The sequence below is a fragment of the Physeter macrocephalus genome, chromosome 5, assembly GCF_002837175.3.
Source record: "Physeter macrocephalus isolate SW-GA chromosome 5, ASM283717v5, whole genome shotgun sequence".
Lineage (NCBI taxonomy): Eukaryota > Metazoa > Chordata > Mammalia > Artiodactyla > Physeteridae > Physeter > Physeter macrocephalus.
Window position 1 is genome coordinate 38,754,662 of NC_041218.1, and position 13,987 is coordinate 38,768,648.

The 13,987-nt window shown below is 37.9% G+C and overlaps 1 protein-coding gene across 13 annotated transcripts in view; it reads left to right on the forward strand.

Annotated features, from left to right (window-relative positions):
- IMMP2L (inner mitochondrial membrane peptidase subunit 2) overlaps positions 1–13,987 on the forward strand; it is a 904,212-nt gene that overhangs the window by 94,833 nt on the left and 795,392 nt on the right. The gene's annotated exons all lie outside the window — the stretch shown is intronic.

The window sequence follows — 13,987 nt, forward strand, 5'->3', positions numbered from 1 at the left end:
GACACCCTATGCCAAACAACTAGCAAGACAGGAACACAGCTCCATCCATTAGTAGAGAGGCTCCCTAAAATCATAATAAGGCCACAGACACCCCAAAACACACCACCAGACGTAGACCTGCCCACCAGAAAGACAAGATCCAGCCTCATCCACCAGAACACAGGCACTAGTCCCCTCCACCAGGAATCCTACACAACCCACTGAACCAACCTTCGCCACTGGGGACAGCCACCAAAAACAATGGGAACAATGAACCTGCCTGTGAAAAGGAGACCCCAAACACAGTAAGTTAAGCAAAATGAGAATACAGAGAAACACACAGCAGATGAAGGAGCAAAGTAAAAACTCACCAGACCAAACAAATGAAGAGGAAATAGGCAGTCTATCGAACAAGGAATTCAGAGTAATGATAGTAAAGATGATCCAAAATCTTGGAAATAGAATGGAGAAAATACAAGAGATGTTCAACAAGGACCTGGAAGAACTAAAGAGCAAACAAACAGTGATGAACAACACAATAAATGAAATTAAAAATTCTCTAGAAGGGATCAATAGCAGAATAACTGAGGCAGAAGAACGGATAAGTGACCTGGAAGACAAAATAGTGGAAATAACTACAGCAGAGCAGAATAAAGAAAAAAGAATGAAAAGAATTGAGGACAGTCTCAGAGACACTACATTCAAATAAAGCCCTTTTAAGAAACTGGCTATAAGATGTAGAGAATAGACTTGAGGACACAGGGAGGGGGAAGGGTAAGCTGGGACTAAGTTAGAGAGTGGCATGGACATATATACACTACCAAATGTAAAATAGATAGCTAGTGGGAAGCGGGTGGGATAGGGAGGGTGGGAGGGAGACACAAGAGGGAGGAGATACGGGGATATATGTATATGTATAGCTGATTCACTTTGTTGTAAAGCAGAAACTAACACACCATTGTGAAGCAATTATACTCCAATAAAGATGGTATAAAAATAAAAAAGAGAGACCAATTATCAGTGAAGGGGGGTTGTATTTAATGATTCTGAATGAAAGGTTAAACTGCTTCTGTCAATTTCCATTTAACAAAAGGATGAAAAGCAATATGGATAATTAGACAGTAATAAGATCATATTGAAAAATATCAGAGAACTGCCTTAGGTGTTAGGGGAATATTGGCTAATGAACTTAACCTCCTGAAATTATCTTCGAATATTCACTTTGCTCTAGAAACGGAGGGAGTGATGTTCTTAGTCATTTTCAAGGAGTTATGATTCTTTTGCACATTTTGTTGTGGATTTTAAAAATGGTAGCAAATAATGTAATAGAGAAAGAATTTCTCATGAGAAAAATATTGTGTAATTTGTTAAAATACTGTAATTTTCACTATGTTTATATGTTATTGGTCAGTTGTTTACATTTGGGTTCTACTTATCTGTTTCATAACAGAAACAACTTTAGAGACTGTCAACCTACTTGAATCATTTATAGAAATTCAGTACAGGATATTATGATTCTTAGAAGAAAAAAATCTTTCTTTAGACAGTATTTGGGATTTTTACTTATGTGTTTTTAATAAGACCTTAATTGAGATACACTTCTAGTTAGCCCAATAAAAAATATATATAACATATGTATAATTGTATGTATAACATGTATAAATAATTATTGAAATCTTATAAAGATGTTGGTAGATTCTTGGCCATTTTTGAAGCTTCTTATGCCTCTGAATTAAGAGAAGATCTTGGAATCTTTCTAGAATAAATATAAGGACTAATTTTATATGACCTCTGTACTAATTATCAGCTAGAGGGAATAATAACCAAGATAATTAAGTTCATAGATGATTCCAAATTTAAAGATGTTGTGATATAGAAATTGAGCTAATCTCAGCTCCTATGATGCTTTGCTGAGAAAAAGGTCATTTGATTTATAGAGAACTGTATTTTATAATTATAATCTCTCTTTGTCACTGATATCTTATGATTAGCTTGGCTTTTCTTTTATTAGATAGTATATCACATGCAGTTCTGCACTGTATATTAATGTTGAAAACCAATGAAAAAATCTGCTTTTCATAATGTTAGCAGCTTCCCAACAGTTTAATAGCTCAAATAGGTAATAACCCAAGGGGCAGTTAATGATTATCTAGTCAAAAAAGATTTGGACCAGATACCAAGAGACCTGGGTTCTAGGCTCACTCTGGCACTGTGAGACTTTATGTCAATTAATTTGTCAATTAACTTCTGTGGATAGGTTTTCCTTTTTAATAAAATGAAAGGATTGCACCTGATAATTTCTAAGGTAACTTTTAATTTTACAGTTCTTTTCTCTATGATTTTATTTCCCACATGTGTAAGTTAAATTTATTTTATGATGGGAGGCATATCACAGCTTCTATTGGATATTTATAGTATTTTCTTATATTTAAATTATTGAGAGTTTATTCATTTGGCAAATATTTTCCAAGTGTTTACTCTGGGTACAGAACTAGCTACTGTGATACAGCAGTAAAGAAAATAGAAGGAAAAGCACCTCTCCTCATGGAACTTACTATTCCACTGGATAGATGTGTCTTGAATGAGCCAAATTGAAAAGAGACATTTTTGAAACTTGTCAAAAATGTAACAGGTGGGGGCATATTAGAAGGGAAGCTTGATATTCAGTAAATCAGCAATTGTGCCAAGCATGGTACAGTGCTTTGCACTGGTTCCCAAGAGTCAGTTTGCCTACATCTTCCCATTCCCGCATTCAGCAACTTCATTTTTGTCGCTTAAAGTCAGTCATGGTGGAAGTATTTATATCATGAAAACTGGCAAACACTTCACATCCAGGCTTACAGTTAAAATTTTTTAAATTATGCTATTAAAATGGTTTGGTGGGCTTCCCTGGTGGCGCAGTGTTTGAGAGTTCGCCTGCCGACGCAGGGGATGTGGGTTCGTTCCCCGGTCCGGGAAGATCCCACATGCCGCGGAGCGGCTGGGCCCGTGAGCCATGGCCGCTGAGCCTGCGTGTCCGGAGCCTGTGCTCCGCAACGGGAGAGGCCACAACAGTGAGAAGCCCGCGTACCGCAAAAAAAAAAAAAAAAAAAAAAAAGGTTTGGTGGTAAATGTTGTCAGGTGGCACAACAGAAATAGCAAACATAATTTCTCTCCATAGTTTCTATCTGCACACCTGGTGTGTGAGTTTATCGACCCACATGAAGAACTACTGATACGATACTGAAAGTAATGAGTTAGTGAAGGGAGAGGAGCTGAAAGAAAAATAGGTGTGAATTTGTAATCTGATTTTAAAGATGGGGTGGTCCATGCTGGACCAGAGAAGAAGTGAGAGTTTCAGAGATGGCATGTGTAACAGTTCTGAGGCCAGAGTTAATAGTTGTGTGGGAGAAGTGGTTAAGTAGGTTTGTTGATCTTTTTTTTTGGGGTATGCGGGCCTTCTCCTGTTGTGGCCTCTCCCGTTGCGGAGCACAGGCTCCGGACGCGCAGGCTCAGCGGCCATGGCTCACGGGCCTAGACACTCCGCGGCATGTGGGATCTTCCCATACCGGGGCGCGAACCCGGTTCCCCTGCATCGGCAGGCGGACGCGCAACCACTGTGCCACCAGGGAAGCCCAGGTGTGTTGATCTTGAACAAGGTGTCAAAGCTTCACCTCATAGGAGCGTAACAATGTCTGAATCGTGTTAGCCTATACCAGCCATGTCTTAAACATGGCCACGTTATCTCTAGCAGTGAAAAATGGAAGACCGTTCTTGAATTTTGTGACTTTATCTCTTAGTGATCCTTTGAGAGTTAAGGAAATAAAAAAAAATCCTTTATAGTAGATTATAGGCTCTATACCAACTGAAGGCCTATAAAATGTTGCCTGTGGTAAAAAATTCTGAGTATTGATACTGAATGTACCACAGATATTTATGTGATTTCCTCACCGTGAACTGCAGGTTACTCTTATTATGGAGCAGGTTGACATAAACAGCACTGTGACTGGGTCTGCAAGCACTGAAGGAGCAGTGACTGTCTGTAACACCATGCTGCATTATGGTAGATGACAGTGGGACACCTAACACCTAGTATGTGTAGTAAGCTGAAAGAGGCCAGTACAAGCAGAGAAAACTGGAAAAATCTTTTTAAAATGTGCTGAAGCTCTGCTTTAAATGAGATACCTGGATCTGTACTTCTGGGAGCTAACAGCAGCCAGTGGACAGGCTGCCATACAGGAATCTGGAATGGAATACCTTTAAAATAGATGAGTACACTAACTCCAGTTATGTGAAGAGCGGTCACAAACAGCAAGCAAAGAAATGGAAACAAGTGGTTCAAAATTGAAAACACCTCTTTGGAAAACACAATCGCTCTGTGCATGCCTGACTCCATTAGCTAGATTTGTATCAGCCTTTTATCAGTGTGGTACAATGAGATAGTAGCACATAGTCAAGAAATGGAAGCTGGTATTCTTTGTTTCTCTCAATATTGTCATTTTGGAATATGAATAGTTTTATTAAATGCAGGGTGTATATATACAGAATGAAATAAACATGCTGCCTAATCTTTTCATTTTTCAGCACTGTAGTTTGGAGCAATAACTCTACAATGAAAATAACTATCATAATTTTGGTAGTTAATAGCTTATGAAACTATCTCACAGAATTAAGTACTATGTACAGTTTAAAGCAATAAGTTTATTTTTCAATTTCTCATGGAAAATTAGCTTGAAAAGAAAATGTCATTAAAAACCTAATTGTGTCCTTTTTTACATGTGAAGTTTAAACAGATTTATAGTAGCTTGGAATATTGAAGAAATTACAACCAGAGAGTTTTGGTTGGTTATAATTATTGGAGATCCTGCAACTGTGGCTGACCTGTAACATAGAGGTTGAGTGAGCTTTGAAGATTTCATTGGGCAAAGTCATACTTTAAATTCTGCAAGAATTTGAAATATATATTAATATATACTGTAGTTATACTTTGAACTTAGTAATTTTTAAAAAATAGAGCTCTTTCTTAAAATAAATTTATTTATTGATTGATTTTGGCCGTGTTGGTTCTTCCTTGCTGCACGCAGGCTTTCTCTAGTTGAGGCTAGCAAGGGCTACTCTTCGTTGCGGTGCACGGGCTTCTCATTGTGGTGGCTTCTCTTGTTGTGGAGCATGGGCTCTAGGCACGTGGGCTTCAGTAGTTGTGTCATGCGGGCTCAGTAGTTGTGGCTTGTGGGCTCTAGAGCACAGGCTCAGTAGTTGTGGCGCACGGGCTTAGTTTCTCCACGGCATGTGGGATCTTCCAGGACGAGGGCTCGAACCCATGTCCTCTGCATTGGCAGGTGGATTCTTAACCACTGCACCACCAGGGAAGTCCCTGAACTTAGTAATTTTTAACTTCTCATGAGTATAAAAAGCCCTGATATTTTAGTGAGTTACCAATCTTGAATGGCAGACAACACAAGAGTTGAGAAGTGAATTCTCTGAGCTTTTTGAAATGTTTTCTTAAAACTATTTTTTAAGAGACATATGCTTGAATGGATGATACTGTCTTTCATGTGGAGTTGTGTTGTTCAGAGTATATATATGTCCAAAACAAAAGCAAAACCTAGCATTGCTACCTTAAAAGATTAGTTACAATATGGGTTGAGCAGTGAACATAGGACACTCCGTTTATTGAGGTCATGATTTTAATAAGTTTGGAGGTTGTGTTTTTGCTACAAGCAAGTGATTTTATTAGACATGGCATAGAACGAGATGGATGTATATAACAGTCCAGCTACTATTACCTCTTTTAAATTCAAACTTAAATTTTCACTGATGTTTCAAGAGGTGGAATAATAGAGGTAATACCCATGGGTGAGTTATAGTTTGGGTTTTGCTTCTAACTAGCCAGAGGACCTGAGTAAGCCATCTAATCAGTTAGGACCTTAGTTTCTTAAGTTATACCATCATGAAGTTGTCCTGGGTGACCTCTTCATAAACTTTACCCTAATGTGATTCAGAAGGGCTGGTTTTGACAGAACCTTTCTGAATCCTGCTCTTATTCCAATTTCAGTGTTCATTCTCTAGATCAGGGCTGTCCAATAGCAATATAATGTGAGCTCTGTGTAATTTTAAATTGTCTACTTGGCACATTAACAAAGTAAAAAGAAATAGGTGAAGTTAATTTTAATAATATACGTCAGCTCAACATAGTATATGCCAAATATTATTTCCATATGTAATTAATATTAAACTATTAATGAGACATTTTACCGCGTTTGAAGTACTAAGTCTTGAACATCTGGTGTGGGTTTCAGAGAACACATCTTAACTTGGACTAGCTACTTCCAGTGTTCAGTAGCCTCATTGAGGCTCATGGCTACTGTATTGGACTGTGTACCTGAGGTCACTGGATCCTCCTAATCACTGCCCATCAATCAAATTTAGGAACTTTAGAGTCACCTTTAATTCCTTTTGTTTTCTCCCCTTTTCTATTCAGTAGTGACAGACTTGTACTTCCTAGAATCTGTCAGGATTTAGAGCTGAATCGGCACATTTTCTCTTTATTTTCAAACATCCAGAAAGAGTAACCTGAGTTCTCTTCAGTTACTTAACTTATGAAATCAGACTTCTGTGTTCAGTAATTGACAGAAAATCCTTGAAAAAATTCCCAAACCTTCTCAGTGCTAAATACAATGGCCACAATATGAATGCTTCCTGATGCCTTAGCAAACTCAGACACTGTAAATACTTCCTCCTTGAAATTTCTTTGTCCCTCATCATTTTACACTCCTTTCTTGGTTCTTCCTTGAGTTCTCTGTTTTGCTGATGCTTTTCTTGGATCTCTTTTCTTTTCCCTTTGCCCTCTGTCCTTGACTTCTTGCCTAAGAATCATGCCTGTACTTTTAGCTATTTATTGGACATATCTATATGATGATATTCTGTGGATTCTCCCAACCTAGCCTTTGCTCCATACCAAACTTGTTTTCTTCCTCTGTGTTACTATTTTGGTTCTTGACATTGCCATATTTGGTCACAAGTCAAAGTTAGAGACTTTACCATAATCTTTAACTTCTTCCAATTTTTTTTTAACCATCTACATTTAATTAGATACACAATCTTTTTGGGTCTACCTGTGAAATACATTCTGAACATTTTTCTTTCCTCTTTTTTGCAGTGTTTCACTTCACGTCCCCCTCACCCTTGCTAAGATCCCACATGGTGCCTCTTACTTTGACTCTGTTTCCTCTAATACATTTTCAACATTGCTACCAGAGTTCTTATCAACACAGTTGGATAATACTGTTTTCCTGTGTGAAACTGACAGCAATTCCATTTGTCCTCTTCTTACGTGGCATGTAAATCCTATGCTACTGTTCTATCTTTAACTCTAGACATTCTCTTCATTATTTTCCTCTCCTTGGAAAACCTTTAAGGCCTAAATTTAAAGATGAAATTTTAGTCTTCTTGATGATTAGTGGAAGAAACTAGTCATCAGGTGTGGATAGTATGGCCTGACAGCATTCATATACTCATAAGAAATGGGGAAATATATGGTATGCTTATGTGATACTCATAGCTAGGTTAACAAGCAGATTTCTGTATTTCCCTGTAAAAGAAGCCCTGTATAGATATTTCAGTTTCCGAGCAGCAAGAATTAATAGCATCCTGGAAACAATGAATGATGTATGTCTTTTTTACAGATATACTTTTTGTACTTGGAAACTAATGTAGAGAAATATCTTAGTTAAGGTTCGCAGCTTGGCTGAGTTTTACAGGAAAACAGTAGATCCCCTGAGGTAATACTAATGTAAGTAGAAAGTAACTCTGGCAGTTAGTACATCTAGTTGGGTTGAGAAAGAATGACTTTGTTACCTATTTTCTAATATTTTTACAATTGGTTGTCTTCTGGCCTCTTTATGCTCCTAGCATATTTCATTTGAATGAGATGTTAGTCCTTTATAATGCAACGTATTATTTCATCCAGCCCAGTCCTATAATTATTAACCTCATGTGCCTTAGCTGGCAATGGGCTTCCCTTAGGCAGCATAGTCATTGATGCTGTGGGAGGAAAAGGATAAATATTAATTGAAAGGTGTTACTTCTGGGAGACCTTAAGGAAGTACTAAATATGCTGAGGAAGTCATTTTTGCTGCTATTTCTTGGGAGTTGGTTTAAAATCTAATTGCTTGATTTGAAAGAAAACTAGAGGTCATAAACAGCAATGAATAAGTTGTCAACAGGAAAATTTTTGCATATAGTAAAAATGTTTTGCCCTTTTCTCAAAAGGAAAACAGGTAATAGCCAATCATCATATTTAAAATGGTAATTAACCTTCTCATCTCTGTAATTTCAAGCAAGTCTAGACATGAACTCAGGATTCAGCATATTGTTTTAATGTAAACGTGGGTCATCAGTGAAAACTTATTCTCTAAAATCACTAATATTGTGCTAAAGTATGAGCAGTGTGACTCATAAGTAGGAGAAAAAAGCCCCAAACTGGAACTGCCACAAAATATTTCCTTTAAAAAATGATCTCTTTTTTTAAAAAAAAACACACACATACACACACAACAGTCACTACCATTTATTTGGCACATACAATCTGTGACACACTCTGCTAAATACTTTATAAACATTATCCCTCCTAGTTCCCAAACAATATCATGAAGCAGCTATTGTTATTTTCAGTTTAGAGGTATTTAAGTTGAGGCCTAGAGAAATAATTTGCTTGGTTCCATTTACCTAGTAAGTGACAGAGCTGGGTTTAACTCAAACATGACACCAAAGGTTAAGCTCTTTGTGCCATTTTGCTGTTAGTTTTTAAGGGAAAAAAAATGCGTTTTTTCCCCCCAGACTGTGTGCCAGGTTTCCTGTGGAGGATTAAGCATGAGGATGTTAAATGAGTAAAATGGTTAATGTTCAGGTAGTCCCTCTCCCGTTACTTAAGGCGCTATTACTGGGAGATTTAGATCCCCCATGATTTCCTTATCACCACCACATGCTCTTCTTAGTCCAGAGACTAGGGTGTAACAATGAGAATGATTCATTGTACTCATCCTGGGCTTTATATAGTCATTGTTTCATTTGAACATCACAAGAAGCCCTTGGAACTCTGTTATTCCTGTTTTACTCATGAGGGCATTGAGGCTAAGGGAAGTCAGTGAACTGGCCCACATTCTCAGCTAATAATTGGAAGAGCTGTCTGGAATATTATAAAAATGATCTTTTATGGAACTATATAGTTCTGGACTATCTATATACAATTGGAAGTTGTAGAATTAGAAGTGGTTGAGGGCTTGCTTTGTGTCGGGAGTTCCAAATGCTTTGTATATATTATGTCACTGAATCTTCCCAGTAACGTGTGAGGTAAGAACAGTTATTTTACAATAAGGAACTTGTGGCCCATGGAGGTTTTAACTTGCCCAAGGTCACTCAGTAAACGTGGGAGTGAGGATTTGGACCAGGGCCTTCTCACCTCAGGGTTGTGCTCTTGGTCGCTTGGCTCTTCTGCCAACCTCGTAGTCACGTAGTCAGCCAGCCAGTCAATCTGCTTCTATAACCATGAACTCTATAGCTGCCACTCAACTCATAGCTAGTACTCTCATTTCTAAGTTGAAGCTTTCTTGGGATGTAGATAAGATATTTTGATGTATTGGTAAATAAGTGCTTATATAAACACACAAATACAGTACATTTAAATGTATCTCAAAGCCATTTTATACAGTAACAGTAAATACTTTTTGCAGATTAGTTATTGCAGTTGAGGTGTGTTTGGCTAAGTCAAGTAATGGAATTTTTTCTAAAGTTTTTTGTTTATTTTTAACTTAAAAAGAGGGCTTATAGTTTGCAAAGATCAATGAGGGTTTCTTTTCCCAGGTTCCCTCCCCAATTACTTACCCTTTCTTAAAATGCTACTGAATTTGATGATTTTTCATGTCCTTTTGGAGTGACATCTCCACAGTTAAAACCAAGCATATACATCTTGGGGTGAAAATCACTATTAAGGGCTGTCTCTGGCTGAAGGAGGGGTTTGGTAACTGTTTAAAAGGCTGAGTAGAGCTTGGGGTAGGGGGTGGAGTGTGGTGTCTCACCTGTAGCCTGGAGTAGCCCAGATGGGGGGTTGATGAACATCACAGGCTTGTCTGACAGCACGTGAAGTCATCAAAAATGAATTGTAAGGCAATAAAAATCCTGACGATTTATTTATTTATTTTTTTTTGCGGTACGCGGGCCTCCCTCCGTTGTGGCCTCTCCCGTTGCGGAGCACAGGCTCCGGACGCGCAGGCTCAGCGGCCATGGCCCACGGGCCCAGCCGCTCCGCGGCATGTGGGATCTTCCCAGACCGGGGCGCGAACCCGGTTCCCCTGCATTGGCAGGCAGACGCGCAACCACTGTGCCACCAGGGAAGCCCAATCCTGACGATTTAAAATGTACTGCCACAGGGGTCAGAGAGCCAGGTATAGCAGGAGGGACAGGTCTTATTGCCCTTTTGAAGGACAGGTAGGTTGGGTAGTAAAAGTTACATGCTTGGCTGTGCTTTTATATATTCCTAACATACCTTTGGCTGGGCAGGTGGGGTCCGCATAAAATGATGAGGCTAGATTGACTTAAAGCATAGATCAAGCACAAAACATCAAAGGAAAAGTTAATAATAGTAATAGCAGCTAATACAGAACACTTGTATAAGCCAGGCATTGTTCTAAGCACTTGATCTATATTATCTGATTTAGTTACCATAAAATTAATGTAAGTATCAATAATTTGATGTCTATGTCACGTGGCAACCCTATGACCTGTATACTATTATTTTTATGACCATTTTATTAACATACAGCAAGGTTAAGTAATTTGCTCAGTTTACACAGTCTAGTAAGTGGTGGAGTCAAGAGTCAAAGTGAAGTAGTCTACCTTCACAATCCATGCTCTTAACCTCTGTCATACTGCTTCTCTAGAGGAAGATAGAAATGAGAGAGAGCCAGAGTCACAAATGTGTGTATGATACAGAGTGGTACCTTTACTACCAATTATTTTAAGTATCGATTGGAGGCCTCCATGCCTGAGGTTACACTTCTGTTTAGAGTTTTGAAAAACAAATCATGTAGATCATCTGAAGTAAAGAAGTGGCTTATCCCTATATATCAGATGGGATCTTGGTGAGAAACAGATGGTACATGAATGAGGGTGATGAAGAGAGGTTAATGAAGGGGCTGTCCACAAAAGGGTGGGCAGGATTCAACTGGGAAGAAACACTGAAGCACCCAAGGACTAGTAACAGTGGGAAGTCATGACAGCCTTATGCCGGAGGGTCAAGGAGAGGAAATGGAATTACCTGTACTGGTGAGAGCTGGAAGCACGGGAGAGGGGCCAGTGGACAGGAATCGGGACCTTGAGTGACTGAATGTAGTGACTCCCAAAACAGCGTCCTGGTGGGAGGTCAGGGGTGACAAATTCCCCACTTTCTCTTTTCTATTAGCTTGTGATCTCCTGCAGGTGCCTCCCATTGGCTGAACCCAGCTGGAAGCTAGAAGTCAAGGAAGCTTGGGTAATGTAGTTCACAGACGTCAGCCTCTGGGGTAGAAGTCAGAAACGGTCAGGAAGTGAATCTGGAGGGCAGCAGATTAACCAGTGTGCTATCTGTTTATGGGTTGAATTGTGTCAACCTCCCCCTTCCCCCAAAAAAAAACCAAAAAAAGAAAACCAACCAAACATATGTTGAAGTTCTAAACCTCAGTTTCTCAGAATGTGGAACTTATTTGGAAATGGGGTCTTTACAGAGGTAATCAAATTAAACTGAGCTTGTAAGGCTGAGCCCTAGTCCAGTATGACTGGTGTCTTTGTAAAATGGCGAAATTTGGACACAGACATACACAGAAGGAGAAGTTGTTGACACAGGGAGAAGATGGCCATCTATAAGCAAAGGAGTAACTGCAGCTACTAGAAACTATGTGAGATGCCTGGAACGGATCCTTCCCTAGCCTCTTCAGAGGTAATATGGCTGTGCTGACACCTTTATTCACACTTCTGACTTCCAAAACTGTGACACCATACGTTTCTGTTGCTCTAAGGCACCCAGTTCTTAGTACTTTGTTACAACTGCTCCAGGAAACTAATATACTGTATATCATGATAAAGTTTTTTATTGACCAACTTTGTTTTTCATTTCTTTTAAGTTTATATAGAATCATAGAGTTCAAAGACTTTAGAAATGAGCTAGTGTAAAACACTGATTTTGGAGATGAGAGCCTTGCCCAAGGTCATGATACTTCACTGGCAAGTTCAGAGCTAGGGCCATACAGGTAAAGTGTGTATCTAGACATTGTATCACTGAATTTTTAGGTAAGAAAAGCCTTGTCACTATAAATTTACAGGTTTCAGTATCCTAATAATTAACTTTGGGGCATTAATTATGCCTTGTTGGCATGTTCCTAATTCATTTTTGAACCAACATTTTTTCGTTAATATGAGGTAAACAACAAACAATATGATAAACATCCCTGTAGGTAAATCATTGTTACCAATTCTTGTTCTGCATAAGATCATGTTTGTATGATAACAGAGCATCAAAAAAGCAATTGCCTGTGTCCAGAATAAGTGAAAACTCAGTAGCATATCTCAATAGAAAAAATTTCAGTAGGTTGGAGAGATGTGCCGAAGTCAATGTATAAACGAAGACTTCAGAGTTAAAGAAGACTTCACAATAAAACCTTAAGCTATATCTTGGGAGTAAAAATGATTACAGCCCTTTAGGGAAGCAGTTTGGCGATGTGCAGAAAGAGCCTTAAACTTTCATCTTTGCTAGTATTATATAATTTTGTATATATATATATATAAAATATATTTTTTTCTCCCTCAGGATGCTATCTGCTTTTTGTTTTTGTTTGAACATACTGTTCTGGAAAATTTTAAATATATACAATCTTGTTTCATCTGTAACTCCCATCTACTTTGTTACCCTGTATAATTTTGTTACAAATCCCAGACACCATATTGCCCTTTGATTATTGTTTTTGATAAGTAGTTCAGTTTTGAGGAATATATTCTAATACAGGAATTTGAAATGATTGAAAAACTTTATACCCATTATGTTCCTTACAGAATTATTTGTAATGGTGGAAGAAATTGAGAGCAACTATCTGGCACTTAGGCAAAGTATAAATTGTAAGATGTCCATTTGATGGAATGCTGTATTAAAGTGAAGCCTGTGAACAGTTGTAGGTAACATGAGTTACAGCTTACGTTTAAATGATGAGAATTGAAAAAGTGGATAGAATAAAATAAGCAAGGAAAAACTTGGCTTGGAGAAATCATGAGAAGGAAGTAGACCAAATATGAAATAATGATTTACTTGGATCACAGTGTTGTGGGTTATTTTCCCTTTTGTCTGCTCTTCAGTATGTTCCATGTCTTCTGTATTGATTAATTAGTTTTATGATGGGAAAAATACAATAAACTTGAATTGTGATTAAAAACAAGGAACATCATATTTGGCTTTTGATAATCATACTACCTGGCTCTAAGCATTTATGGTAATTGTGGGACCTAATTATAAGAACAGATACCGTCACAAAGGATATTAATAAGATTTTTTCTGGATTGAAAAATTTGCAATTGACTGCTCTCATTCCCTCTTAGTTAACTTTTCTACCTTTACCACTTAAAAAAAAGGAGAGAAGGCAAACATTTGTTTAAAAATCTCCCACAAACACCTTTATTTACGAAATACAAACAAAATGATAAAATACCCATTCTTCTGTCTAACTTCTGAAATGTTGATTGGCCTTAAACTTGGTTCTCATTTCTGATTGGGCTTCCTCTAATTCCTTGTAGGTCTTGAAATTGCCACTAAAACTTGTAATTTCCAATGTGTTTTGGTGTATTTGTAGAAGAAATATTCCTTATCTAATAGGATTTAGGTAGTAGCAGTTAAAATGTCTTTAGAAACTCAGTTTACGTGCCCACATCTTTATATGTTTATTCTGTTTGCTTTATTCATTGCAATTGAAATATATTGAGTTTGAGTTACTTTTTTTTTTTTTTTTTTTTT